The sequence below is a fragment of the Rattus norvegicus genome, chromosome 3, assembly GCF_021556685.1.
Source record: "Rattus norvegicus strain SHRSP/BbbUtx chromosome 3, alternate assembly SHRSP_T2T, whole genome shotgun sequence".
Classification (NCBI taxonomy): domain Eukaryota; kingdom Metazoa; phylum Chordata; class Mammalia; order Rodentia; family Muridae; genus Rattus; species Rattus norvegicus.
Genome location: NC_141536.1, coordinates 158,316,945 through 158,342,732, shown reverse-complemented (window position 1 = coordinate 158,342,732; position 25,788 = coordinate 158,316,945). Strand labels below are relative to the sequence as shown.

Genomic DNA, 25,788 nt, shown 5'->3' with positions numbered 1-25,788 from the left:
TCAGCTGTCACCACGAGAGATCAAAGTTAATTTGAGAAACACCGATAGATTGATCCATGTAAAGCCGTTAATGGCGATCACATGGGACGACAAGAAACAATAGGCGATGAAGCTAAGCTGTGATCATAAAGAATGAAACAACAACAACAACAAAAAAACATGTCATGAAATATACGGGGCGCAAACTCCAACTCCAGCAGGAGGTGGAGGAAGACAGGACCTCAGAGAATCAGGAGGGTTTAGGGGCCACCACAGAACGCTCCTGCTTCCCTGAGTCCGCTCAAAGAATCCGCTCTTTGAAAATAACAGCTTGAGATCCAGAATGGCCAGGCAAATGATTCTGGTGCTTAGTCCAATGACCGGTGTTGGCTCCGAGACCACTTTCCTAAAGCTCTGAAGGATGAGTGTGTCTGTCTGTTCTCCATCCCCTCCCCCACACCTCCTCCAGCCGGCCCCGGGAGGATTTATCCTTCATTGCCTGGTCTCTATCTTGGTCAGTTGCAAACAACAGAGTCTTTGTTCACACGGCCCTGCCTTGCTTACGGATGGGTATCCTAATAAATTTTTATACTGTTATAGGATTTTTTTTTCCCCCTCATCCTCACCGTCTGGTCTTGCAACATGTTGGGGGCAATTACACATTTATTTATTATGCAAATATAAAACCACGGAAACTCTACTGAAGACAGCAGCTTTCCAACCACCCATCGAGGTAGACCTGTTTGCAAAGACCATCCCCCTCCTGCTTCCTGAATGTTGTTCGTTCGTTACTCACTCCAGAGGAAGCTTATCTCCGTGACCCCCTTTCCTCTGTGGGTGTTGTTAGGCAGGGTGTTCCAAAGTGTTGGTCAGGGAGATCGGGAACATCATGCTCCCTCCCAGGACATAATTAGGAGGTAGAGGCCCAATTTAGGCTTTGTTTGTATGAAGTCTAAACCGGTCCACGGAGAACTGAAAGCTGTTCGCTATGCTTAGCTGAACGCTATGTTTAGCGTTATCTACATGACTGTGCCCAACAGGTCATGCACTCACAGGATGCTGGTGTTGATTGGGATTCATGTTGAGTATCTGGGAATATTTGATTGGAGACTGACACAGTATTCACCATGTGACAGTACTCAAAACTCGGAAGTGCGCCTATAAGCTATAGGACCTGATGCTTCTGCCCAGGCAACGTCTCCCTGCCCTAATGCTCCTGATGTTTGATTTTGATATTCTGAGCCCCTGAATATTCCATCTCCTGATGTTTCTAGAGTGACCACTCCTAGTCTTTTTTGTGTTAAGAGATGCTATTCCCAGCTCTTATATTTGCTCTACAACCAGACAGCAATAAGTTCTGAGTGTGTTTTACGCCCTACCCCGTTCGATCATGATTACTACCCTAAGAGAACACTGTTTTTCACAGTTGGCTTTAGCCAGGACTTGTCTGTCTCTCCAAGGCATGGACCTCTCTCTATGACGCATGCTTACCAGGGAATCCCCGCATTTCTCCAGCTAGGGGTGAGTATCTGGGTGGCATGGGGCAGGCTGGACATTCACAGCCCTGAGAGAAGCTCTCTGATGAGGACAGAGGGCAATTTGGGGAAAATTACCCAAGACCCTTGGCTCCTTATTTAGGAACATTCTAAAGTGTGTGTTCCACAGAACAACCACGACCAAGGTTTCTGTAGTATGAGTTCCCTCCCCTTCTCCCCCAACCCCCTTTTACGTTTACTGGAGTCAACAAGTAGTTGAAGCTCAATGGATTTTGTTTTTTCTTTATAAATTTTTAAAACCTTTTTTTGTGGGGGGGAGGGGGAATGCCAGGATCCCTTTATCTCTTGCACTGCTGTTCGTTGCATAAGCGCCGGGACACTGTCAGTTTGGGATGACTTAGATTTTTCATAGACAAGGTTAAGACCAGAGCAAGGGATTATGGGATATTCCAGTGAGGTGTGGGATCTAGAGACTCTGCATGGATGCGGTTGGATACTTGGCTGCTTGTGGGGGGTTGGGATGAGCCTGTATCTGTACCTGCACCTGAATCTGAGTGTGGGCAAGTTGAGGTGAATGCAGATGCTCTCAGGGGCCAGGAAAGGGTGGCAGAGTCACTGATGCTGGGGTTAAAGGCGGTTAAAGGTGAGCCACCTCGGGTTGGTGTGGGAACTGAATCCCAGCCCTCCACAGAGGCAGCACCTACTCTTCCCTGCTGACTCATTTCTCCTGCCCCTGGACTCCCAGTGAGTGACATTTTGGGGAAACAAAGTCAGCAGCATGCCTGTGCTTCTGAAGGAAACCACAGAGGCATTTATTTGGTCCCTTGCCCCAGAAAACACCTCCCTCCACTGTCACACCAACCCATGAGGCTTCCATGATCCCTGGTCCCTGTGACTGCTCCCTCTGAAGGGAACTAGAGCACCCTCTAGGGGCCATGTTCCCCATGTCCTGATGAGAGATACCCGGAGAAACTGTCTAGACACCAGGGAGGGGCTTGGGGCTGCTGGGCACTCAGGATGGGGGACACAACACTGGGACTCGGCCTGTTTCCCACTACCATCTCTGACTCAACGCACCTTGACTCAAATCTTGGAAGAGACTTTTGAAACTGCCTAGATTTAATGCGCCTGTAACATTATAGTTATACATGTTACATAATATCAATGTATTGTGTGTTTAACCTTTATACGTCTGAATACATTTGATATCACCCAGTACCACACTTTGCTGTCTTTTGTTTGAGACAGGATCTTGTCACCCAGCCCGGCAGGATCGGCTTAATAGGAGAGAGCCAAGCACAGTCCATGCTGAAGGGGAAGACACTGTAGCTGGTGCCTTTGTGCTGCTATTAGTGAGAGTTTGTGACCTTGAACTCTGCAATCCTCCTGCCTTGGGTTCCTGAGGGCTAGGATCTCAGGCACAAGCCACCACCCCTGGCGGGTATCACAGCCTTTGATCCAGTATGCTTATGTCCACACATTGTGGACAAGCGGCTGTGTATAGTTATGGGAGCTTTGCTTGGGAATCAGACTGAGCGAGTTTACATCTCCACCCCACAGACACTATGGGTTGCTGGGCAGGTTCCTTGGTGTCTCTGTGCCTCAGTTTGGTCACTTAATACAAATGGGCATAACAAAGTATCTAACAGATTGACCGGCATAGGAGCCGGCAAATAAGCATCCCAGGGAAAGTGTTAATTATTATTACAAACCAATTGTACAGCCAAATCATCACAGCCATTTCCAGGAAGGATTTCTCACACAGACTCACTAAAAATTCAAGGCTCAAATTTCCAGTTCTTAGCGATGAGGGCACCTTAAATTTTCCAGAAATTTCCATGAAGGAAATCGCCTCAGATTCTAGTAAACATGGACTGCTCTGAGGCCAGTCAGCCTTCCGGGGAGGTCTGCTGTAAAATGTTCCTTGTGCCTTCCTTACACCGGCTCCCTGCTTCAGATGCGGGATGTTTCCAATTCTAACAGCATTGACAAACACGGGTAGGTAGCACCTGGGCGTAGCCTGGCTCGTGAGGGAAGCTCTCGGTTTGCTCAGGAGACAGCTGAGCATCTGTCCCGAGGCTGCTGGTCTTGAGGCCTCCCTCTTTCAGGTGCGAAGATACCATTGTCGCCCTACCCACATCCTTCCTTTGTAGAGTCTTAATCTCCTGGTTTCAAGTGGTCATGTGACTTAGATGCAGCCAATCACAACGTACCTTTGACTTTGGTAATTGGTGAATGGGTGACCATGTGACCTGATTAGGTCCAATGATAGACCATCTGACTAAGGTGACCCACATTCAATCTCCAGTACTGTGAAACAGCACATTAATTTCCCCCTACCCTAAGGAACCAAAAGGAACATAGAAAGATCATTTAGTGAGTGGGCAAGCACAGTTTCATCTGGTCGTCCCCCCAGAACCCTTGTGTGAGTCAATCATATGAGATAGCGCATGTCAATCATATGAACCAGTTGACCCCACCCCCTCTCTTATTCCATTTAAGGGGATTTTTAACTATTTAGCAAGGGGGAGAAAATCTTGATCCAGAATACAAGGCTTAAGCCCACAGCCATAAAGATGGGCCCTGTCTCAAACCTTTCAGGCTGAACTCCTCCCCCACCCAGCTGCCACGAGATTCCCATCTAAAGATAGAGCTGGAGCCCACGTGTTTGCTGCACCCGAAGCCTCTTGGCTGTGTGGGAAGTGCTACCTCAGCACAGGGTCCCCATCAACACTCCTTCCTGGTGTCTGAGACGCTGTGGCTTCCTCAGCCTTATCTCCTATCAGCGGCAACACTTCATCACGCTGACACCCGGATACGAGGAATGAGTAAAAGTGAAGCGAGCAAGGTCATGGAGAAGTTAACCCGAGGGATCGCAGCACAGAAGCCACCCTTCCGTGGCCCTGAAAGGTCTGGAAAGTGGTGCGAACGTCTCTGAGCCGAGCGCCCCTTGGCAGCGCACCCTGACAGCCCTAAAGACTGACGTCGAAACAGTTAAACGTGCAACTGTCAACAAGGCCCTGTCTTAATAACCAAACTTGAGGCCTTTTATCCCGGAAGATTTATGAAGTAATTTTAAAGAGATCCAAGCAAACATCTGTCAATAAATTGAATGCCGGCTACAGGATTTACAAGCAAGACAAGAATTTCTCATTAAGTGCACATTAACACGATGCAGATCATAAATAGGAGGCCAAGACGCCAAGCCTCTCAAGCTGTCATTAAAACACTCTCTTAAGAGCCAATGAGGAAGCACTACAATGGGCTGCTGATGCCCTAGGTTCCCGCCATCCTGGAAAGGGAAGTTCACAAGTCAGAGACCTCTGGAGGCTGCTGCTGGCTCCTTCGGCTCCTTGGAGCTCAGCTCATTGGCCGTGAGAACTTCCGAACTGCTCTTTTAGTATCTGGAGGTACCCATGGGTCCATTACACCCGGTGTTGAGGTGGAATGATGCTCTTAGAATACCCTTCACCCTGACTTTCAGGGATTTGACAGCCATACGACCTCCGCCATAGAATATGCTACATTAAGTTACATTCCAGAAATTTCTCCTCCACTGGACCACAGCTTGGTTCTCTGACAGGTAAGGGTAGAAAGGGAGGAGCTTGGGAGAAGTGTTCAGAGGCCCAAAGGACCACACCCCTCTCTCGTTTTCCCCTCTCCTTGGGTTGAGTTGCCCCAGTATGATTGGCTCCTAACATTCACTCTCCACTCAAAGTATTTCACGGACTAGAGCCACCAGTGGCAGACGAGGGTCACTCAAAGAGGGACTAGACTCGACTGATCATGAACAAAAGTTAGCGTATGTTCCTTTGTGTCGGGGACTAGGAGCTGAGAGATAAGAAATCGTAGTTGGGTAGAACTCAGGAGCAGAAAATGAAGTAGGAGTCCCGGACTCTGGAATGGAGTCGAACTCCTCATGGCTACTGCTCTATGTTCTAGGTCACTGAGCAACGCTGACCTGTTGTTCGGGTCCACCATTTTCATACGCTTAGCCCTCTGCATCCATGGTCTGGGCATCCTCAGATTGAATCAATGGTGCATAGCAAAGGTCCCCAGGGGAGACGAAAAGATTTTTGTCCGTACTGAGAATGTGCTAGCTTTCTCTTTGTCGTCAGCTCTAAACTATTTACGCGGAATTGAGGTTGTATTAAGGAGACATGGTGAAACCCTGTTTCAGGGAGTTAGAAAGGGATTTGCTGAGATTGGCACGCGTGACTTAAGGGATGTGTGGAAGTCTCTCGTTTAGACACAGTATTTATTGGTGGTTGAGAGAGGGTGATGTGTCAAGCGTAAGAACAAACGATTGGTTTGACTGCAGGTCAAGGGGAGGCTCTGGTTGAAGAGAAGCCATGAGAGGCCAACAGGGTGGACTAGAGCTATTTGGGGAGAAACAGCTTGTAAAACACCTTTCATGGTTGCAGTGGGTATCTCAGCCAGGGTTTCTGCCATTTCTGTCACCCTCCCTAGGTCTGCCATAGCTACTGACTTACGGTCAACCTCAAAGTTTACTTTGTTATGCTTGCTTTTAAAAAGACAAACTCTAAAAACAAACAGGAAGCTATCCAAACCCAACACAATTATTTATATATCGCCCCAAACATCCCCCTCACTACACTGGTCTCCCGGAGTCATTGATGGGAAAACACTGTAGTGTTTCAGGAGAATCTCGCTGTCAGGCCTGAGCTGGCCTTCTCAGGTGCTGCTGTAGGCAGCAGGCAAATGGATCAGAGGGCTGGATGCAGGGGGACCTGCAGGGAGGTGAGGGGATTAATGCTTCTCAGAGGTGACAAGGGCCAGTATGGAGCTGGGGGTGGGGGGTGGGGAAGAAAGAGTTGGGACCCATTTGAGAGTCATTTCAGAGGCAGGCCAGAGGACTCCTGTGTCAGAGGAGCTACAGGCAAGGATGAGAGCTGCAGCAATGAGCTAGATGTGGCTCCCTAATGGAGGGGGCAGTCCCTGACAGCCATTTACACAACGGTTCCATTTATATCAGAGCCATTCAGTGATGCTGCATCCTGAGCTCGCCCGGGCACAAAACGCAGTTATGTAAGCTCCCCCCAGTAGGGCTGAGTTTCCTGGTGACCGAGTCAGGATATGGTGTTTACGATAAGAGAACAGAACAAGAAAGAAAGAGGCAGGGGAAGAAGAGGGAAGCACGGTTGTGTCCGTCTGTCCGTCCAACTCAGGGAAGAATTCCTGCCAGATGTCTGTGTCTGTTACGAGTTGGAGTGTTTGAGTGCTGTTTGCTGGTTTGTTGCTAAAGGGCTGTTGTCAGCAACGAGGGCAAATACCTGACCTCCAGGACATCGCTGCAGTGTGGGTGGGAATCAGGATGGGTTCAGCTCCTGTGATTTTACTTTCACGGTCCCCAGATGTTCCGCACTCAATGTGCAGAACATCTGCCCTCCAGGGAAGAATAATTTGAAGTCTCTGGGTCATTTCCCTCTCTTTTCTTTATTTCGCTTCTGTGCACACGAACTGAATGCCTTCCCTTCACAGAAAGGAAATACTTAAGCCCCCAAGTTATTTAATCAGGAGGAAGAGACACAAATTGGGAAAAGCCAACCATTTCCTCTCTTTTCCTCTCCCTTCATGCGTCTTCATATGTCCAAGGGCTGACGGTGCTGTGATGCTCTCTGTCTGATTTGTGTGTCCTAAGCTGATGCTTTTCTTTGGATGAGGCAATCCATACTCCTTAATGGAAAGAAACTATATTATCAAGCCTATCGAAATGTCTGTGTGGAGTCTTCCAACTCTAGCCACAGTCAGAGGCATGAGAGGTTGGAAAACCAGGGTTTGGAGGTAAGACAGGACAGGAGGTGGTCTTGGGGACCATGGCACAGTTCACTGCTTTGACTAAGACTTGAAGAAAGTCATGTTCCTCCTCTGAGGCCCCGGGGGTCAAATGCCTGCTGAGTGGGGTTTGGGAAGCACAAAGGAGATACTGTAAAGTGTCTGTTCTTGTGCCTGTTAAACAAGGGGTGGCCAACACATTCGAGGATGGTGGTGCCTCTTCAAGTAGAGGCTTATGTTCGCTTGAGGACTGGCTCTCCCAGCCGTTGGTTTTCTTGTTATTTGGTAAATTCATGTACAAACTTCCGAACTGGGTATTAGAAATACAATCACCAAACTTACGTGAAGGGGACAGGGAGAAAGCTCAGTGGTTGAGGGAGCTTGCTGTGCAAATAGGAGGACCCGAGTTCAAATCTCTAGACCCCACATTATCGTCGGGTGTAGCTGTGGATGCCTGTAATTCAATGCCGCAAAGGGTATATTGAGGAGGCTCTAGCCTAGCTCTAGGTTCAGCGAGAGACTCTGTCTCCAGGAAATAGGTATAGAGTAGGACAGCCAACACACGTGTGCACTCATGGACACACACACACACACACACACACACAGACAGACAGACAGACACAGAGCACACAAATATATAAAATACAATTTAAAAATCTTTTTTTTTCTTTTTTCCGGAGCTGGGGACCGAACCCAGGGCCTTGCGCTTGCTAGGCAAGCGCTCTGCCACTGAGCTAAATCCCCAACCCCCAATTTAAAAATCTTAATCAGCACCAATAGTTTTCCTATTGATAAGAATAAGTAAAGTCAACATTTTTCGTCCATCCTGTGGAACTCACCTCAGGCAAATAGGAGCAATGTGTGGGGCCATAGACAGTCCACCCACAGCACAAGGCATCAGGCTCTCCTTGAAGGAAGCCTGTCCCCACAGCTCAACTCTGTGCCTGCGGATTAGCAAAGGGACAGCACCACAGGACCAATAGCTGAGGTGTAGCTAAGGTCCAGCAGGGAGGGAGCTCAGCCTACGGGGGCAGAAATTTCTGGGAAAATGGACAGGTTGTGTTTTGGTTCTGTCTTTTCGTGGTGGTGGTTGCAATAAGATCTCTATAGAACTTAAAACTGATCAATTTGAAGACCACGAGGACCTTCCAGTTTTGTCAGATGGTCAATGGGGAGGGGAGGTAAAGAATGAAAATATGAAGTCTGCATTCTCAGAAGGTGTGTGCTACTTTCACACAAAGTGAAAGTAATATTACATTAAAAAGGGGGGATTATGGGAGGCTGATGCGGGAGGAGCTTGAGCTCAAGGCCAGTCTGAGCTACAGAGTGAGACCCTGTCTCTTCATAAACCGGTGAATGAGTATCGCAAATGCACTGTGCGCATGCAGGGCTCATTCTGGATGCTTCAGGTCATGGTGAGGTTGGATATAATAACTGTAGTGAGTATAAAGAGGCAGGGGAGATGTGTGTGTGTGTGTGTGTGTGTGTGTGTGTGAGAGAGAGAGAGAGAGAGAGAGAGAGAGAGAGAGAGAGAGAGAGAGAGAGCGCACATCTGAGGAAAGTTGAATGGTAGAGCTCTTGCCTACGTAATGTGCAAGGCCCAAGGTTCCATGCCGACCACCACAATGGAAAGAGAAGGGAGATGGCCAGCTATGTTCAAGAGCAGAGAGTAGCACACAGTGTGCAGTAGTATTACCATGAAGACATATGTGCGTGAGAGAGTGGCAACATGAGACTGCATACATGAGGTTCCCCTGCAGGGGGAAATCGCGTGTTTGAGTGAGACCTCACCAGAAAAACAAGCAACGCGTCCTGACTCTGCCGAGTCCAGGCCTTTCCCCTTCAGGCCCCCCAGGCTCCCTTCTGAGTACAGTCAAGGAGAAGGGGGAAATGTCCAATCACCAGCAACCCTTAGATTCAGTGACCCTGCTTGAGGTCAAACAAGCAGCACAGACCTCACTAGGCCAGGTAAGAAAGCGACTTTCTCGGCTCTCCACTAAACGCCTCAGAGTGGTTTGCCGACACGACAGGAGGGGAGCTAACCCAACTACCCCGGTGCTCCATGGGACTCATCTAAAAGGGAATATAAGAACTGGCTTCACTCTCCCGATAGACATGACACGAAGGGCCCTATTTTCACTTTTGGAACGTCCTGGAGTTTCTGTGATCTCACCTCTGGTGGCCTTAGTAAATCACACCCACTTTGCTGACAAGGACATGCGGGCTGAGTGGAAAGTCCCAGAGCTCTGTGAGCCCAGGATGCCTGGGAGGCTTGTCATCTCTCAGAGGCCCCCTGTGGGTGTTTGTGCTTCCCTGTAGTGTCAGGCTCTTAGCCGTGTGGAGAAGAGACCGGAAATCACACCTGTTGAGGAATGCAAGGGCACAAAGCTCTTCAGGACCTCCCAGGACGGACTGCCCAATTCTGTTTGTTCTGTGACCCAAGAGCTTAGACCACACCGGCCTCTGTGGTGCTGAGCATACCCTGCAATCGGGGTCAGTAATGCTGATAAGTGTCCCGGGGGAATATACAGTCTCTCTGGCTTTTTATCTGACAGGAGCTGGATGTCAGAGACAACCAGCCAAATACCTTCTTTGGCAGTGACATAGGATTTATGAGAAATGACTGTGTGTTCTGTTGACTTTTCATAGTTTTCTTTTGGGGGGCATTGAAGGTGTAGAGCATTGAATATAAATAGAAATATTAAAAAAAATGTATTTAAAAATGGAATTAGACATCAAAGGCCCTGTTCAGGATGTGACCTCTTCATCAGGGTGGCTTTCTTTGTAATGGAACGTGGGTCAAGTTGCCTTTTCTGTATGGGGTGATCACCTCCTCTGGCTCCCCTGAAGCCAGGGGCAGCATTGAAGCCAAGGAAACACAGGCGTATGCTGAGAGGAACCGGCTGACTCAAGCTGGATACATTGTTCTTCTGCATGTCTGTGTGGAGGCTGAGTTATGGGAACGAGCAAGATTAATGACAGGAAGTGGAAACCCATCAAAGGCAAGGAAGCAACAGATCAGAGCTGCTGGCTGGAGGGACCAAGCTGGGAAACAGACGGGGTCACACTTAAGTCAGCAGGACAGTGGTCAGAGCTGCAAGGGCTGATGCCAGCTGCAAGAAGGCCAGCAGGTGGGGACACCTGGGTACAAAGGTCACACTTGTCAGGGAGTTCTGGGGCTAGACTCGAACACCGGATAGAGGTCATGCGATTAATTCATTTAAAAAGTTCCACAGATAGAAATATCTTTGTAACGTAATTGAGTCAGCAAAGGTGGAAGGAAGGAAAGGAGGGAGGGAGAGAGAGAGAGGGAGAGAGGGAAGAAGGAAGGGAGGGAGGGAGGAAGGGAGGAAGGAGTATGAGAGACCCAGCAAGAAACAGAATAAAGGAGCAATAAGACCCCAGACTCAGCTGAAATAAATTTCAGTGGTAAATCAGAGTGAAGGTAAAGCCTAATGAATAATTTGTGTCAAGACAAACTAATTCAACATGGCGTCTGCAGGGAGGCCCCATGTGTTCTGTCACTGTCCTGGAGATTGAAGCCAGGCTAAGCAAACACCAAACAAAATCTCTACTAACTGAGCTGACCCCCCAGCCACCACTTAAAATGTAGTGAGTTTTTTTCAGCATGCTGGGCTTGGGGCTCCTGGTAAAGTGTTACACACACACACACACACGCACACACACACACACACACACACGAGTCACTGGAAAGAGAAGCAGAGAGGAAGGAATTGCGATTCTCTCAGGCTGGAGTTAAGGAGAATTCCTTCAGATGCAGGCTCAGGTCAACCAGGGGCCAACAGAGACAAAGCCTGGAGGACGGAGAGTGGAGGCGAGGGAGTTGCGGGCACACACACCCCATTTTAGCCACAGCTCTTGAACACCATTTGGAAGCGGAAACACCGTCTCTGAACCCAGGGCAGAGTCAAGAGGTGTAAGAGAAGGCTATCTGATGTCACTAGAACAGAGGACAACTGCTACCCGGGTCTGACTTATCATTGCACTCTTGGGGAGGGGAGAGAAGGCTGGACCTCAGAGAATCTGAAAGAGACTTTCTTGCGTAGACCTGGGGACGAACAAAGGGCAGGAGGACAGCACACTGAAGTGCTCCAGTCTGTCCCCTCCACTTCCAGGCTGAGACGCCATCTTCCCTGCTGGGTAAAACTGGATCAGCAGCACCCGAGGGCCCGATTGGATTCAACTTTTATTTTTGCCAAGTAGGTGTTTTTTCCCCCCCTCTCCCTCTTCTTCTTTTTTTCTTTTATCAGGCAAGAATTAGAGAATGGCCTCCAGCTAAATCGTGGGGAGTCCCCGAGGAACAAACCCTTGGAGAGGGGAATCATTGAAGAAGAAAATGAAGATGACAAGGAGGGCTGCTTCTTAATAAACATGATCGCCCTGTCAGTGGGTGTTATTTATTACCGCTCTGCCGCTCATTTACTGACTCCTACTATGGAGAGGAGTCTATGCAGGCTGGCGTGGGCACTACATGTGCTGGTGTGGGTGCCCCGTGACCCTCTTGTACCTCATTAAGTAAAAAAGGAAGCGAACAAAGGAACGATCAAATAAGTAAAGCACATGGTACCCCAACATGTCTGGGTGGGGTGGGGAGGTCTCTGATGTGATCACTGTCAACTATGTCATCTGGTTTTTCTCTTTCTCTTATTTTTCTTCCTCTTTGGAAGACAATAGAATGAAGTCATTGTCCCGAGAGACACCTTCGAGTCACTGTTAGGAAGTGGCCCTGCCGTGCCAGGGGCTCACTTTGTGACATCACAAGTCCTTCAGAAAGCATGGTGGCGTTCCACCTCTCTCATAGACCTGGCCTGGAGGAGAGGCTCAGAAACTCCCAGAACCTTGCCTGAAATCACACAGCTAGATGTGGCCGAGTTGGGATTAGAACTCAGGTCTCAGGCTGCAGGGCCTGTTTTGAATTGCTAATGAGTTTGTTCTCTAGCCATCCTGAGAAGAGGGAAGCTTGAGCCATGTGAGGTCAGCATGGGTCAGCATTTAAAGTCACCGCGCGCGCGCGCACACACCGAAAGTCCTCTGGAGACTAGTTAACACTCAGAGAGGTAGGGTGTGGGAAGTACCCTTTGGTTTTTACCTCTCCTATGTATAACTCTTTTTCTTTTCCTCTTGATCCAAGATGGCTGATGAAACACAAGCCACTGTGGCCCAAATCTATCCTTTGAGTTCTGTTGAGAAGCAAACACTATGTCACATTCTAAGTTGTTGTTTTTTTTTTCATGTTTACATTTCTATTGAGAAATTCATGACTACATATATGTAAACATGGAGTATCGATGTGTAGAACTAAATGTGTTTCTCTTGATTAAAAATTAGCCAGAAACATGACTATTAATGACTCAAAAGCCCAAACGCTTTGACGTTTAATCTTTATTCTTTGGACTACATTAAAGTCATCTACTTTACACATGCTGGCTTTTGTGTGTGTATGTGTGTTGGGTACATACGCGTTTGTGCTGTTATGTGAGCCCGTGCATACACATGAAGAGGTCAGAGAGGGGCATCAGTTGTCTTCTACGACCTTCACTTTCTTGCTTTCTAAATGGGGTCTCACTGAACTGACAGCTTGCTGTTCTGGTTAGTCTGGCTGTCAGTGAGGTCGTGGGACTCACCTGTCGGTCTGTCTTTTAACATGGGTGTTGGAGATTCGAACTCAGGTCCTTGTGCTTACAGAGCTCTAACTAATCCACTGAGCCATCTTCCCAACCCCGTTATTAGTGTGTTACAGTGACCTTGGGCTGCTTCCTTTCTCAGAGGGGAATTTAAAATAGCACTGAGCCTTTCTGAAACCATTGGCTTGGGGCCCTTGACATGCCCAGGAGAAGCTATAGACTGAAGACCAACACGCAAAGAGAAGGATGTTGGGAACAGGGTTGGGCACAGATTGAGAGCACGCTCGTGTGTGTGTGTGTGTGTGTGTGTATGTATGTGTGTGTCTGTGTGTGTGTGTCTGTGTGTGTGTCTGTGTGTGTGTATGTATGTGTGTGTGTCTGTGTGTGTATGTATGTGTGTGTCTGTGTGTCTGTGTGTGTGTGTGTCTGTGCATGTGTGTGTGTCTGTGCATGTGTGTGTATGTATGTGTGTGTGTGTGTCTGTGTGTGTATGTATGTGTGTGTCTGTGCATGTGTGTGTGTATGTATGTGTGTGTGTGTCTGTGTATGTCTGTGTGTGTGTGTGTCTGTGTGTGTGTGTGTGTGTGTGTGTGTGTGTGCCCGGTCTGGTTGCTTGTCTCGCACACCCTCAGCACTGATGCTCCCACCAGGCCTAAACAGTTCCTCCTTTCTGGTTCCCTCCCCCACACCGTGTCACATTTAGTGCTGTCTTGCAGTGAGCCCATCTGATTCTGTCTATGGCTTCTGCATCCCTTATCGGAGTGCATGTCACCTCAGAGGGACGATGTGAGCTCCTTCTCATTCTCCTTGAACATATATTTTCAGTACCTCCTTACTGCCTGAGCAGTGCTTACAGACCATTATGTACTTGGTAAATATAGACTCCCTAATAAGAACACAAATTAGCAGATCTACACAGACACACCCACAGGATCACAAAGACACACACGCACACAGAAATGAACACATGGAAACACATACAGAGGCACACATATGCACGCACACAGGCACATACACATGAACACATGGAAACACAGATATCTATACCAACACAGGCACACATGGAAACACACAGAAGCACACATATATACAGACACAGATACAGACACACACAGACACACACACGGACACACATGCACACACACAGACACACACACATGCACACACACGCGGACACACACACCTAGACCACTTAAGACTTTAGTTTGTTATTCGTCCTCCTTCTGTCCGTCTCCACCCCTCTCTCACTTTCTTTTTTTTTAATTTTTTTTTTCTTCAGCACGTAGCTATTGAACCAACCTCTCTGCTCCAGGCCAAGGATGGATTAACAAACAGGACAGAATGTTCTGAAACACCCCCAGGTTTCAGTATATCTTTGCGTCTTACTTTCCTTCCTGGAGGATTGCTGAGTGTCAGAGTGTCAGCCTTACCTCTGCCTGGCAGGGATCAGTGAGCGTGTGCAGATTCTTGGGGTACTTGCCAAGCAGGTACGAATGACTGCCCCCAGACTTCTGTCATAAATATATGGCCGGAGCCTGAAGCCTGTCTTATAATATATGCTATTTCATTTTGAGATCTACTGCTGTCCACCAAAAATACAACCCTGTGACTAACCCCACCAGCTGCTGCAGAATGACACCTTTGTGGACACTAAAAACAATTTAAAGGCATGTCACAATAGCGATTCACTCTGTTAATAGCCCTGCTCAGTAACACTATATTGCATAAACCTCCTCCAGTCACCTGACAGATAATTCACCTTTACACACTCCCAAGTAAGCCCATCTCACTAACAAATATATTTCTACACTAACCTACAAATACAGAGCTTCTCTGTCCTGTGACAACAGCTATCATTTTTGGTCGGCAGCGCCCTGCTTTCAACGCTTCTCCCCTGCACAGTCCCAACCACAACCTTTTACCACGTGGGGCATCACATCAGAGGCTCTCACACATCTCTCTCCCATGCCATGGATGGGCGCCTCACAACCGGTCTCTTTGTGGAGGCCGCAGCGCCATTTCTGATCCACGAGTGTGTGTTATGCCATGAGGGGGATTTCACAAGGCAGAGCTCTGGTGCCTGGATGTTCAGATGGTTTTAGGTGAACCCGCTGTCATGGCAGGAACAAGGCTTTTATCTGGGGCCCCCAGACCTCAAGAGTCTGATGATTTCGGTCATTCTGAAGGAACGCGTTCAGAAAGCAAACATGAACCTTAGAGCCTGGCTCTCACCGACCTTCGTGGGAAGCTTAGTGTTTCCCTGATTATAGCCATTGGCAAGGCTGGAGAGAGAGCTCAGTGGTTAAGAGCAATTGCAGTTCCTGCAAAGGGCTGGGACTGAATTCCCAGCACATGTGCAGTGGGTCACACCTGCCATAGCTCCAGTTCCGGTAGATCTCTTCTGACCTCTGCAGGCAGCAGGCACAGTCATGTGTGCAAGCAAAACACTCATAGCACTCAGCAAGCAGAAGGGTCGTCATAAGTTCAAGGGTAGCCTGGTCTACATAGAAAGTTACAGGTTAGCCAGGGCTACATACTGAGATGAATGAAGCCAACGAGCATGCCTAAGGCGCTTTTGCCACAAGTCAGGCACTACTAAATCTCCCCACATGTGGACTATACATCATATCTTCATCAATAATCTATCCTCCACTTGACTGAAAGAGCACGGCAGACTCAGAGGGGTTGGTCACACAGAGTAAGGCTGTAGTATCTACAGTCCCGTCCTGCAGTGTGCTGCCTCCCAGGGACGCGTGGGTAGACGCTAAGGAGTCATCTTCCCCAAGCCTGGCAACATGGGCAAAGAGAGCACAGAGACGACTGTATGTGCTTAACAGAAACGATTAAGTTCGGGCTTGAAGTTGGCCTCCTCTAACAGCCGTATTAAACAGGCAGTTACTCCGTTTGGCCTGGAAGATGTTACCTCAACACAGAGTCTTTTTCGCAGCTTTGAAAGTGGTGGGCGTTTGTGCTTCCAGAGGCAGCTTTGGTGTCACAGATCTCCAAGGGCAAGCATGGGTGGGGGGCCCAGCCTCTTCTCTTGCTGTCTTTGGCCCCATTTGAAATGCTTCCTTCCCCTGAGCTCCGAGTCCTCAGAGTGGCCACAGGCATTATGGGCCTCCTAATTTCCACCCTCCTCATCTGTCCCCGTCACTGCTTGACTCCATTGCGTTTTCTCCCTCACCTGCTTGATGTGACATTCTGTCTGTTAGAATGTCAGTACTTGGGATACAGACAGAAGTCTGACTTGCTGCCATTGCTACATGGTAAAAAGGCCTGGGCTAGGTGACCTCGAGATGAGGGCTGCCTGGCTCTGTCCTTCATGAGACCAACCTCGTCCGAATTACAGCTCTGCACTTTACAAACATGCCGGGGGCTCCTACCCACATCAGCAGAGTCTTATAGCAGACCTGGAAGCTCACCACAGATTTCTGAACAAAATCATTTGTGTTTGATGCAGCCCAGGCTAGCCCACTCCAGCCCAGCCCAGCTGGACTTGCAAAAAAATACTGAGCTGAAGAAGTACTTTTTGCTTTGCATTACTGAGACTTGGGGATGTTTGTTACACAGCATTTCACTGGCAATAGATAACTGATACAGATGACATTTCCTTCAAAGAAATTACTTCGGGCTTCTTGCAATAAGGAAGGTAGGAAGATCTGCCCAACAGAGGACATAAGATCATGTGGATAGCTTCAGCTCTTCCCACCCTCAGGCCTCTGAGTATAAAGATATGACCCTCTACACACACAGACACACACACACACACGGGACAGAGAGTGACAGAGACAGAGAGACAGACACACACAGAGACAGAGAGAGACAGAGACAGACCTACACATACATACATACACACACACACACACACACACACACACACAGAAAGAGAGACAGACACACACATATACAGAGAGACACAGAGAAAGAGAGACAGAGACAAACAGAGACAGAGACAGACACACATACACAGAGAGAGAGAGAGAAAAAGAGAGACACACACATACACAGAGAGACACAGAGAAAGAGAGAGACAGAGACATACACACACACACAGAGACAGACACACCACACACATACCACACACACACACACACACACACACACACACACACACAGAAAAGAAATTTCTTTAAAAAAACCCATCTGGCATCTAATAAGACACAGATCTGGTATGAAATACACAGAAGTGGTGGGAGAGTCTTCCTGTGAACATAATCTGCCCTTTGTTGCTAAGCCTTTCCTATAGTCACCAGCTGTGGTCATTAGCTTGTGACTAAAAGTCAGAAATAGCCTCCATTGCCCTGGCTTTTGTCTCTAGAAGGTTGGGAGTAGGTTGAGAAACAGTGACTTGGCCACAGCGGAGTTTTGAGTGGGAGCCTCCCATCCTTCCTCCCCCCACTGGGTACAAAGGAGATCTTTACCTGTGGGAAGAGATGGGACGGGAGATGGGGAAATTTGCTTGGCAAATAGCGGCTAACATCTTAGGGCTGAGCTGTGGCAGCGTCAGATCATGCCTGCTCATAGCCTGGCCCAGTGGCTCCAGAGGCTGACCTGCCTTAGACTCCTGGGCTACGTGCTATGCCAGAGAAATGCCCCCCACCATGGGCATCCTCTGAGGGCCAGTGGCTCAACTTCTGGGGAAGAAGACTCCATCATAAATTAGGAGTTTAGTGTTCTGCTCATCTCGCTGAATATAGTGATCAGTTAGAAGCCCAGGAAATGAAAGAATGGTGGCCTCCAGACACTCAGAGAAGACGCTTGCCTAGAAGTTATTCCCTGGCCATCCTCCTGTGTCTTCTTGGGAGATATACTTTGTTTATATATTTGTTTGGGACTTGTGTGAATAAAATTTATTGTCAACTCTTTAAAACCAGAAGATATCTATCCCAGACTAAAAGGGATGCACACTTCTGGTTTCTCTCGGAGGGGACTAAAAGGCCAAGTTCCCAACTGGTTCTACTGCACAGGGCTGGGGGCAGCTGCTTCCTCTATGAGCAATGGTGGTTCGGTTTAACGCAGACCCCACTGCTCACTGTAGCCTGGCCAATAAAAAGGTTGCAGCACCTGGTAGTCACTGTCCCTGTTTCTGAAGATGTTAGTTCCAAAAATCCCTTGACACCAATGCTGTGTAAAGGCAGGAGTGTTACAAAGACAGTGCCCTCTGCTTTGTTCTCTCAATTCAGTGCTGGGCGTCTGCTGTATGACCTTAAACCCCAGCCCCCTGGTGGCTTAGCAATGGACAGTGAAGATGGCTCAGGCAGAAAGCTGGTTGCTGTACAAGCCGGAAGCTGGTTCCTCAGCCCCTTATATTTAAAGGCCAGCTATGGAGGCAGTGGGCAACTGTAATCTTAAAGCTGGAGAGTAGGAGGCAGGAGGATTCCCGGAGCTTACTAGTCAGAAAGCCAAGCCAGTGAGATGCACTCCAGACCATGACTTCAAAACTAGGGCGAGATGAAAAAGGCAACTGATGTCCACTGATGACTTCCACATGCAGGCATGAACTCCTATACACATGGGTGTACCCTTGCACATACACACAGACAGACAGACAAACATGCATGCACAGACATGACAACCTGAGATAGCACCTACCCATTCACCCACCACCACCTATGAATAACACACAGAGACATACATGCTCACACACATACACAGACCCACATACCCACAGACACACACACACAAGAGACAGAAACACAGACACACAGACACACACACACACAAAGAGAGGGGGGGAGGAGTTAGGGAGCCACGACTAAAGAATTACTTGTAAACAACGTCAACTTCATCTGCCAGAAGCATTTTTTAATTTTTCCCCAAATAGAAATATTTGTTTTCCGAGTAGTCCCACTTATTTGTTAAGGGGTAGAGGTGGGGGTGGGGGTAGGTAATCAAACATTCTATCTCTGGAACTTTAGATTCTGAAAAGGGTAGCAAAAAATGTGTGGTGGCAAATAAAAAAAAAAAACAGCGAAAAGCCATTTTCGAAGAACTATTTGTATCGAACATCATGAGAAAATAGGACCATCCCTGGTAATTTCGCACATCTCCTATGATTTGATTGTCAGTAATGAAGCCCACAGGAGAGTGATAAATGTGTAGAAGAAAAGTATCTATTTCACTTATGTGGCAAATTATGCAACTTGGGGCTTGATAGCACTCGGCAAAATACAAATGTATTTGAATGGAATTCAAATCGTTGCTCTTTGCCTAAGACACAGGTAATATCACCAGGGGTCCCGTCTTTGGGTTTTCATAAGAGGTAAGAGTTTAAGTAATAGTAGCAGTATTACAAAATTACCTTTAAACACTGAAAACATTTTTACTTTGTTACAGGGTGTAATTTCTACTTTTTCCCTCTAATGGCTCATATACAGAAAATGATACACTAATGCAATCTTTCAAATTTAGTTACCTTTTTTTGTGTTCTAAAATTATATGTTCTCATCATTGCCCCGTTTGTCAGACTCTAGGATCCATTTATTTCCCGGTTCTTATGGTTCCATAATTTATCTTTCTTGTCACAGAACTTTCATAAACTTTTTTTTCTCCCAAGACACAAAACAGTCGCAATAAACCCTGACAAAAATGCTTCCAGCTCAACTTTTGAAATCTTTCAATTATGTTTTGAATGATTATCATACTTCTGCCCACTGCTGTGCTGTGAAATCTATGTGGAATGACATCTGGGACGGGGGGTGGGGGGATTACTTGACGAGAGACTCAGTTCAAACCATTTGGATTTCTTTCCCTTTTCATGATGTGGTCTATGGATTTATACTCTTGATCTTCCCACATGGAGAAAGAAAGATGATGAGAGTTATATCAGGGGCCAAAAGGAGGCAATATGTCTGTCCAGCATCAGTTATCCAGAGGATGTGGGACAGAGTAATTGTCTTTTGTGAGACTTTGGGCATGTCCTAGAGAGCTTTAATTGCCAACTTGTCAAAGCCTAGAGTCACCTGAGAAGGGAATTTCAGTTGATGTATTGCCAAGATGAAAGTGGCCTGTGATTATGTATGTGATGGTCAATGTAGGATGCCCAGTCCACTGTGGGTAGCACTATTCCCTAGGCAGGTGGGCTGTATATGAAATCTAACTGAATGTTAGCTAGTCTTAGCAAGTGAGCCAATAAGTAGCATTCCTCCATGGTTTCTGCTTCAAGTTCATGCTTGAGTTCCTGTTCTGACTTCCCTCAATGAGCTATTGTGACCCAGAAGTATAAGATGAAGTAAATACTAACAGAAATCAAACTAGCACAGGATATCAGAGGAAGATGTAAGCAGGACTGTATAGCTATGGGCGTTTTATCAAACACGGAATAAAATGTAGACGTTCTCAAACTATTAGAAGACCCCGGTGCTAGATTTGGATCTATTTAGCCCCATCTTTGTCACCAGGCAATAGATACTCAGTAGACACCCATGACAAATGCAGAAGGAAACCCCAGACTGATAAGTCCAACCAAACCCACAGAACGACTTTCAGGTGCAGTTGAATTCTAAAAGACACGTCACAGTAGTCGTAGAAATAAGCCTTACTCAAGCCAGTATTGCAAACATCTCTCCAACACAAAGCTAACAGGCTCGTCTTGTCACTGTCGGTCCCCAGGAACATGACATATACTAAGTGAGTCTCTTACCACTGAGCTTTACTCCCAGCCCCTGAAAACAGTTCCATTCTCTTTTAAAAACCACAGCTGCAGGCTTCTGGGGATATTTGAAAGGTGTGGCACACCATAGTTGGAACCTGCCACATGTTGGAACATGGCCCCATAACTCTGACCACTGGGACACAGCAGGTACCCAGCAGAGATCAAATACAGAGTTAGTGATTAAACCAGATGTGTGTTTCCCCTTTGGATGCTCCATGGGTCCTGCCACGCATTCCTCTAGGGTGCTGTCCTACTCCTGCTTGCTGGATGTCTTCCCCTCTGAGTTTGTTCCAGAGATTGTCCTTACAGCTTGGCACAAGTATCTGTGGGGAAATGCTAGGGCATCTCCTTGAAATTCGTGGTTGGTTGACATGGGCAGGCAAAAGCCTGTCTTGGAGCACAAACAGCAGGCCACAGGCACCATGATGCATGTCTCAGAGCCTCTTGCCCGTGCTTCAGATACGAACAGGGACTTAGCAGAGTCTGTACCTCCTACTCTTGACCAGTGAGTGGCCTTCACTCCTGAGGCTCCCCCCTCAATCAGATGCCTGTTCCCAGACACCCACCTCAGGCTCTGCTTCTAATAGACTTGACGGGGACTGGGATGGTCCTCCCTCTTCCTCATTTCCCCCATCTTCTCAGTTCAACTCTCCCATTTCACCTCCCTGGTTTAACTGTATCCATTTCTTAGAAAACCCTTCTAAATATCTTTCTTCCAGAGCCCCCCAGACTCTTCAGCATGCAGCTTTGTAGGTAAGGGCTCCCCAGCATAGAGTAGGTCCTCAAAGGCTTGCCTACCTGGATATTGATTCTCCCCGAGAAACGCACCAGTAAGTTTTCTGAGCCCGTCAATCAAGCCGTTGAGATCAACAGCACAATCCGTTGCTGCACAATTCCGCAGATCTTCTGCGTGATCAAGGGGAAGATAAGTCTGTCACTCCTGTGTAGCCTAACTGTCACATGACTTCATGAAGATGGACCCCTCTCAGGCTCCTCACCTGGCTGCCACTTCTACCCTTTGGTGATGAGGAGACTGGCGAACGAAGGGAAATCTTACGAGACATTCTTCAGGTTTTGCAGAAATGTTAATTGGGCCCATTGCAGAACCAGAGGATTAAACGAGAGAGCGACGGAGGGCTGCGGTGGGATGTGTCTGCTCTGTCATCTGTGTCAGTTTGTCCTACTGAGTGTAAGGCGGCGCCAGTGAGTGCGCTGTGGGCCCACTGCACTCATGGCTCCGACTTCTGTGGGAACCATTGTTTCCGGTATTTGCGATGTGGCTGCCTCACTGTACCTAGGCTCCTCCTGCTCAGCCTAAAGTTCTTGCTGTGATGTTGTTTGTCAGTAGCTGGTCTTCCTCAAACTCACCTGGCTGCCAAGTCCCCTCACTAGAGGACAGGCACCTTGGGCTGTCACCTTCTTTCCTAATACCCCAGAGCTGTTTGAGGTGTGTGTGTGTGTGTGTGTGTGTGTGTGTGTGTGTGTGTGTGTGTGTGTGTGCAGCTCACTAACATGATGGGATCAGCACCTTCAAGTAAGAGATTTAGGGTAATTTCCTGTCTTCCCATCCCACTTCCTGTCCTCTTGCTTTTTCCATGTTTGTAAACCAGGAAGTGGTCCCTCATCTTCCTGAACTCTGAGAAAGAAGTGCGACTTGCAAAAAGCACCTTGGTCTTTCCTAGGCCAGGGTACTCACAGGTATTTCTAGGCTGCTGTGCTGTTGACGTGAAAGGATCCCTTTGAGAGACTCTGAGAAAACTGAATCTGAGATCTGGGGCCTCGACCACGGTGTCCAAAGCACAGACAACCTCACGCAGGGAAGATGGCTTAGACTAAAACCCAGCCCAGGTCTTCACGCTCCGTGCCAGCGTTGCAGGGGATGCTCTACAAACATCCGTAAGCTCCTGCTTAGCACATTTGCCGTGCCGATCTCAGAATTTGCTGGAGGCAAACACGCATACACCCCAGGCATGGCATTATCCAAGCAGAAGGCCCCAATAATCATGTCTTTCTCTATCCCTTCTCTCAGGGGGATTTTGTGGGGATGAGATTTGTGCGTCAGCCTCACGTGTTGCGTCTTCTGTGCACAGGCGGCCATTTGGGGGAGACCTAGAGTCGAAGTCAGCCCATACTCTGCTACAGTCTCACCACGGTGTCCTTCTCTTACCTGTGTGTGCGTGTGTATGCTCATGGGTACCCGTGCACCTGTGCATGCCCACGCCTGTGCTGTGTGCTTGTGTGTGTATACACATGCTGAGATCAGAGGTGAGCCTCAGGTGTCCTTCCTTGGCTGGCATCCATTTTATTTTTTGAGCCAGGCTCTTTCACTGGCCTCGAGCTTCCCGAATAATTTAAGCTGGCTGGCCAGTGAGCTAGAGACCTGCCTGACTTCACCTCCGTGATCTTGGGCTTTTAAGTGTGCTTGCACCATGCCGCCTGGATTTTTAATACACATTCTGGAAGGGTCAAACTAAGACTTAACATGGCGAAGAGTTGACTGACTGAGCCATCCCCCAGCCCGTGCACCTACATTTTCCAACTTTCGGACAGAGATAGTCAAAAGGAGTGAGTGGAACAACAGCAGTGGAAGCAACACTCACTGTTGATTACTGACCATTGACCATTCCTGGCACAGTCAGCAAGGCTCCTCTCATTTTTCCCTTGTGACACACTCATGGGGGGTTACCCACATGGCATCTGTGCTCCTCGTGGGATCCCAGATGTTAGAGGACAAATCCAATGTGTCCGAAAGTCCCCCTGTGGCAAGGCTGGAGGTCAGGTACATGACTGGTGTGTGGTTTCCCAGTTAGGCTTCTGAGCCCTCACTGGGGTCTGATCCTCATTGAGTATCTCTGTCCGTGGACCACACGGTAGGTCAATGTGTACTCGCTACACTGCTCGGGCTAGGAAAGTGGAAACCGGGGCTGAGCTGGGCTTGGGTAGCCACCACACTGAGAGATGTGAGCATTGACTTTTGGCTGTGAACCCTGCACTGAGCTGCCCGTCAAAGTGCCAGTGTGGAGTGAGACTGGAGAGTCCATTCACAGTCAGATCTTTGCATGGGGTTCAGCCACCATAGGCGGGCGCTCTTACAAAGCCCAATACTAATTTGTGACAAGAGGAGAAGCCTGGGGTATCAAAAGCACAAGGTAGAGAGAGGATTAGCCGATGTCTGAGGAGGCTGTGTTTTGCCATTGTTCAAACAGACACTCAAAGTCAGTTCTAGGGCACAGGTTGGTGGTTTTGTTTGTTTGTTTGTTTCTGGGCACTATCAGGGCACATTCTGGGTGCAGAAGAATACTTTATTTACCTTGTAGATATTCTGGGCCTCTCTTTAGAGCTTTTAAACCCGTTATGTTTACCAAGAGACTCCTATTATCTGAATGTAGCAAATATATGCGGAGCCCCATCGGCCACATGCCAGCAAACGGAATAGACAAGCAACCATCGGGTAAATTTTAGATACATGAGTGGCTTATAAATAAACATTCAACACACCGAGCAGAGATAAACAGACAGTAAATAAGTGGATTAATATGGTTAGATACGTAAAACTATTTCGGGGAGATAGGCAGAAACAGAATAAGGAGGGTCAACTCTACAGCGGTGACAAACGAACAAATCCTGGAAAGCCAAACTGGGGAAAGTAAGAGAATTGCCCTCCAGGAATTCCTGATAATGTCAGCAAACATCACTCTCCTGGCTTTCTCTGTAGATGTCAAGCTGGTTAATCTGTTGTAAGCTATACTGTCTACAGACAGAAGATACGACACCAGAGAGAATATGAAGACCACCTCTTTCCGCTTTCCTGACACCGGACTCAGAGGCATGGAGGACTTATCATTTCAGTCCCCTTGCAGGCTGCTGACAGGCTTGGGCTCTGTGGACATCTGGAGCTTGCACAGAGCCGAGCTTGTACGGTTGCCCCGTGGCTCCCTTTCGTGGCCCACTTCCGTGGACCACTTTTGTGGCTCCCTTTTGTGGCCCCCTCATTCCCAGGCCTTCTCCTGAACAGAAACATCAGATTGTGTTCAAACTCATGCCCACCGTGTCAGTAAAGTTTATGTTCATGCTATGAATTTCTTACTAGGATCTCCCTGAATCTGGATACAGATTTAAGGGTGGGGTCTGGCAGGATGGATCACTGGGTCACAAGCCTAATGACATATGTTAGAGTCTTGGAGCCCACAGAAGGTGCAGCAGACACATAGCACACAGTTCTTTTGACCTCAACACACACTGCTCTCTATATACACCACCACCACACACAGTAAGTGCAGTATGCATCGGATCAGGACCACTGAGGTAGGTTAACTGGCAAGATGTGTTCACCACACAAGCCTGAGGAGCCAAGCTGAAGTCCCGAAACCCATCGTAAAGGCCAGTTGCAGTGACTCTGATCTGTAGTCAGGCAAGATGGGAGGTGGGTGCAGGAGACTTAGATGTCAGCCGGCCAGCAGACACAACAGCAGAAACAACAAAAGCTGGGAGAAGGCAAGAGGAGACTCGTGAAAGGTGTCCTCTGGCTTCCGTGCACACTCCTGGCACATGTGTACCCATGTCACACACACACACACACACACCTCACTTATCACTTACAATAAATAAACATAAATTAAATTTAAAAAAAATGCTTCAGGGTAACTAGAAGGAAGGACAGAGACGATAGGACCAGTGAATTAGACAGCAACCTGCCTCCCAGTCACAATTAAGAAATTGAGATGAATGCATCAGGGTGGACACTAGGTCAATAGGTTGAAGAAATTAATCTCATGTGGGACTCTGTTTTGTTATGTGATGTTCAATGGGACATAGGGCATGACACAGGGGCGGTCTATACACACAGATTCCACCTCCTTTTACAGGCCTGCTGGAATTTCACCTCAGTGTCCCCTGGAAGTTATAGGTGACCACTCACTTGTACCTTGACCTTTAAGAAGAAGATTTAGGGGGCAGTACCTGTCTCCTCCCCCTTGCTCCACGCCCCCAACCCCTGTGTTATGCACAGCCTTGCTATCCCACCTAAGCTCTGGGAAGGGGCGGCACTATCAGCCCCCACCAGCTTCTCTTGAATTCACAGATAAAACACACACACACGCACACACACACACACACACACACACACACACACACACACACACACAGTTATTCAATTTCAACTTGCCTTTGACACAATTGCTGGGCGTTACTATCTCCCGCCTGGAAAAGCATGCCCTCG

The 25,788-nt window shown here is 48.0% G+C and overlaps 1 protein-coding gene across 3 annotated transcripts in view; it reads right to left on the bottom strand.

The window, feature by feature from the left end:
• Tshz2 (teashirt zinc finger homeobox 2) overlaps positions 1-25,788 on the bottom strand; it is a 446,877-nt gene that overhangs the window by 290,788 nt on the left and 130,301 nt on the right. The window contains exon 1 of one of the 3 annotated variants that reach the window (XM_087645865.1): positions 21,369-21,470. The gene's annotated coding sequence lies outside the window, so the exon portion shown is untranslated. 3 annotated transcript variants of the gene reach the window in all.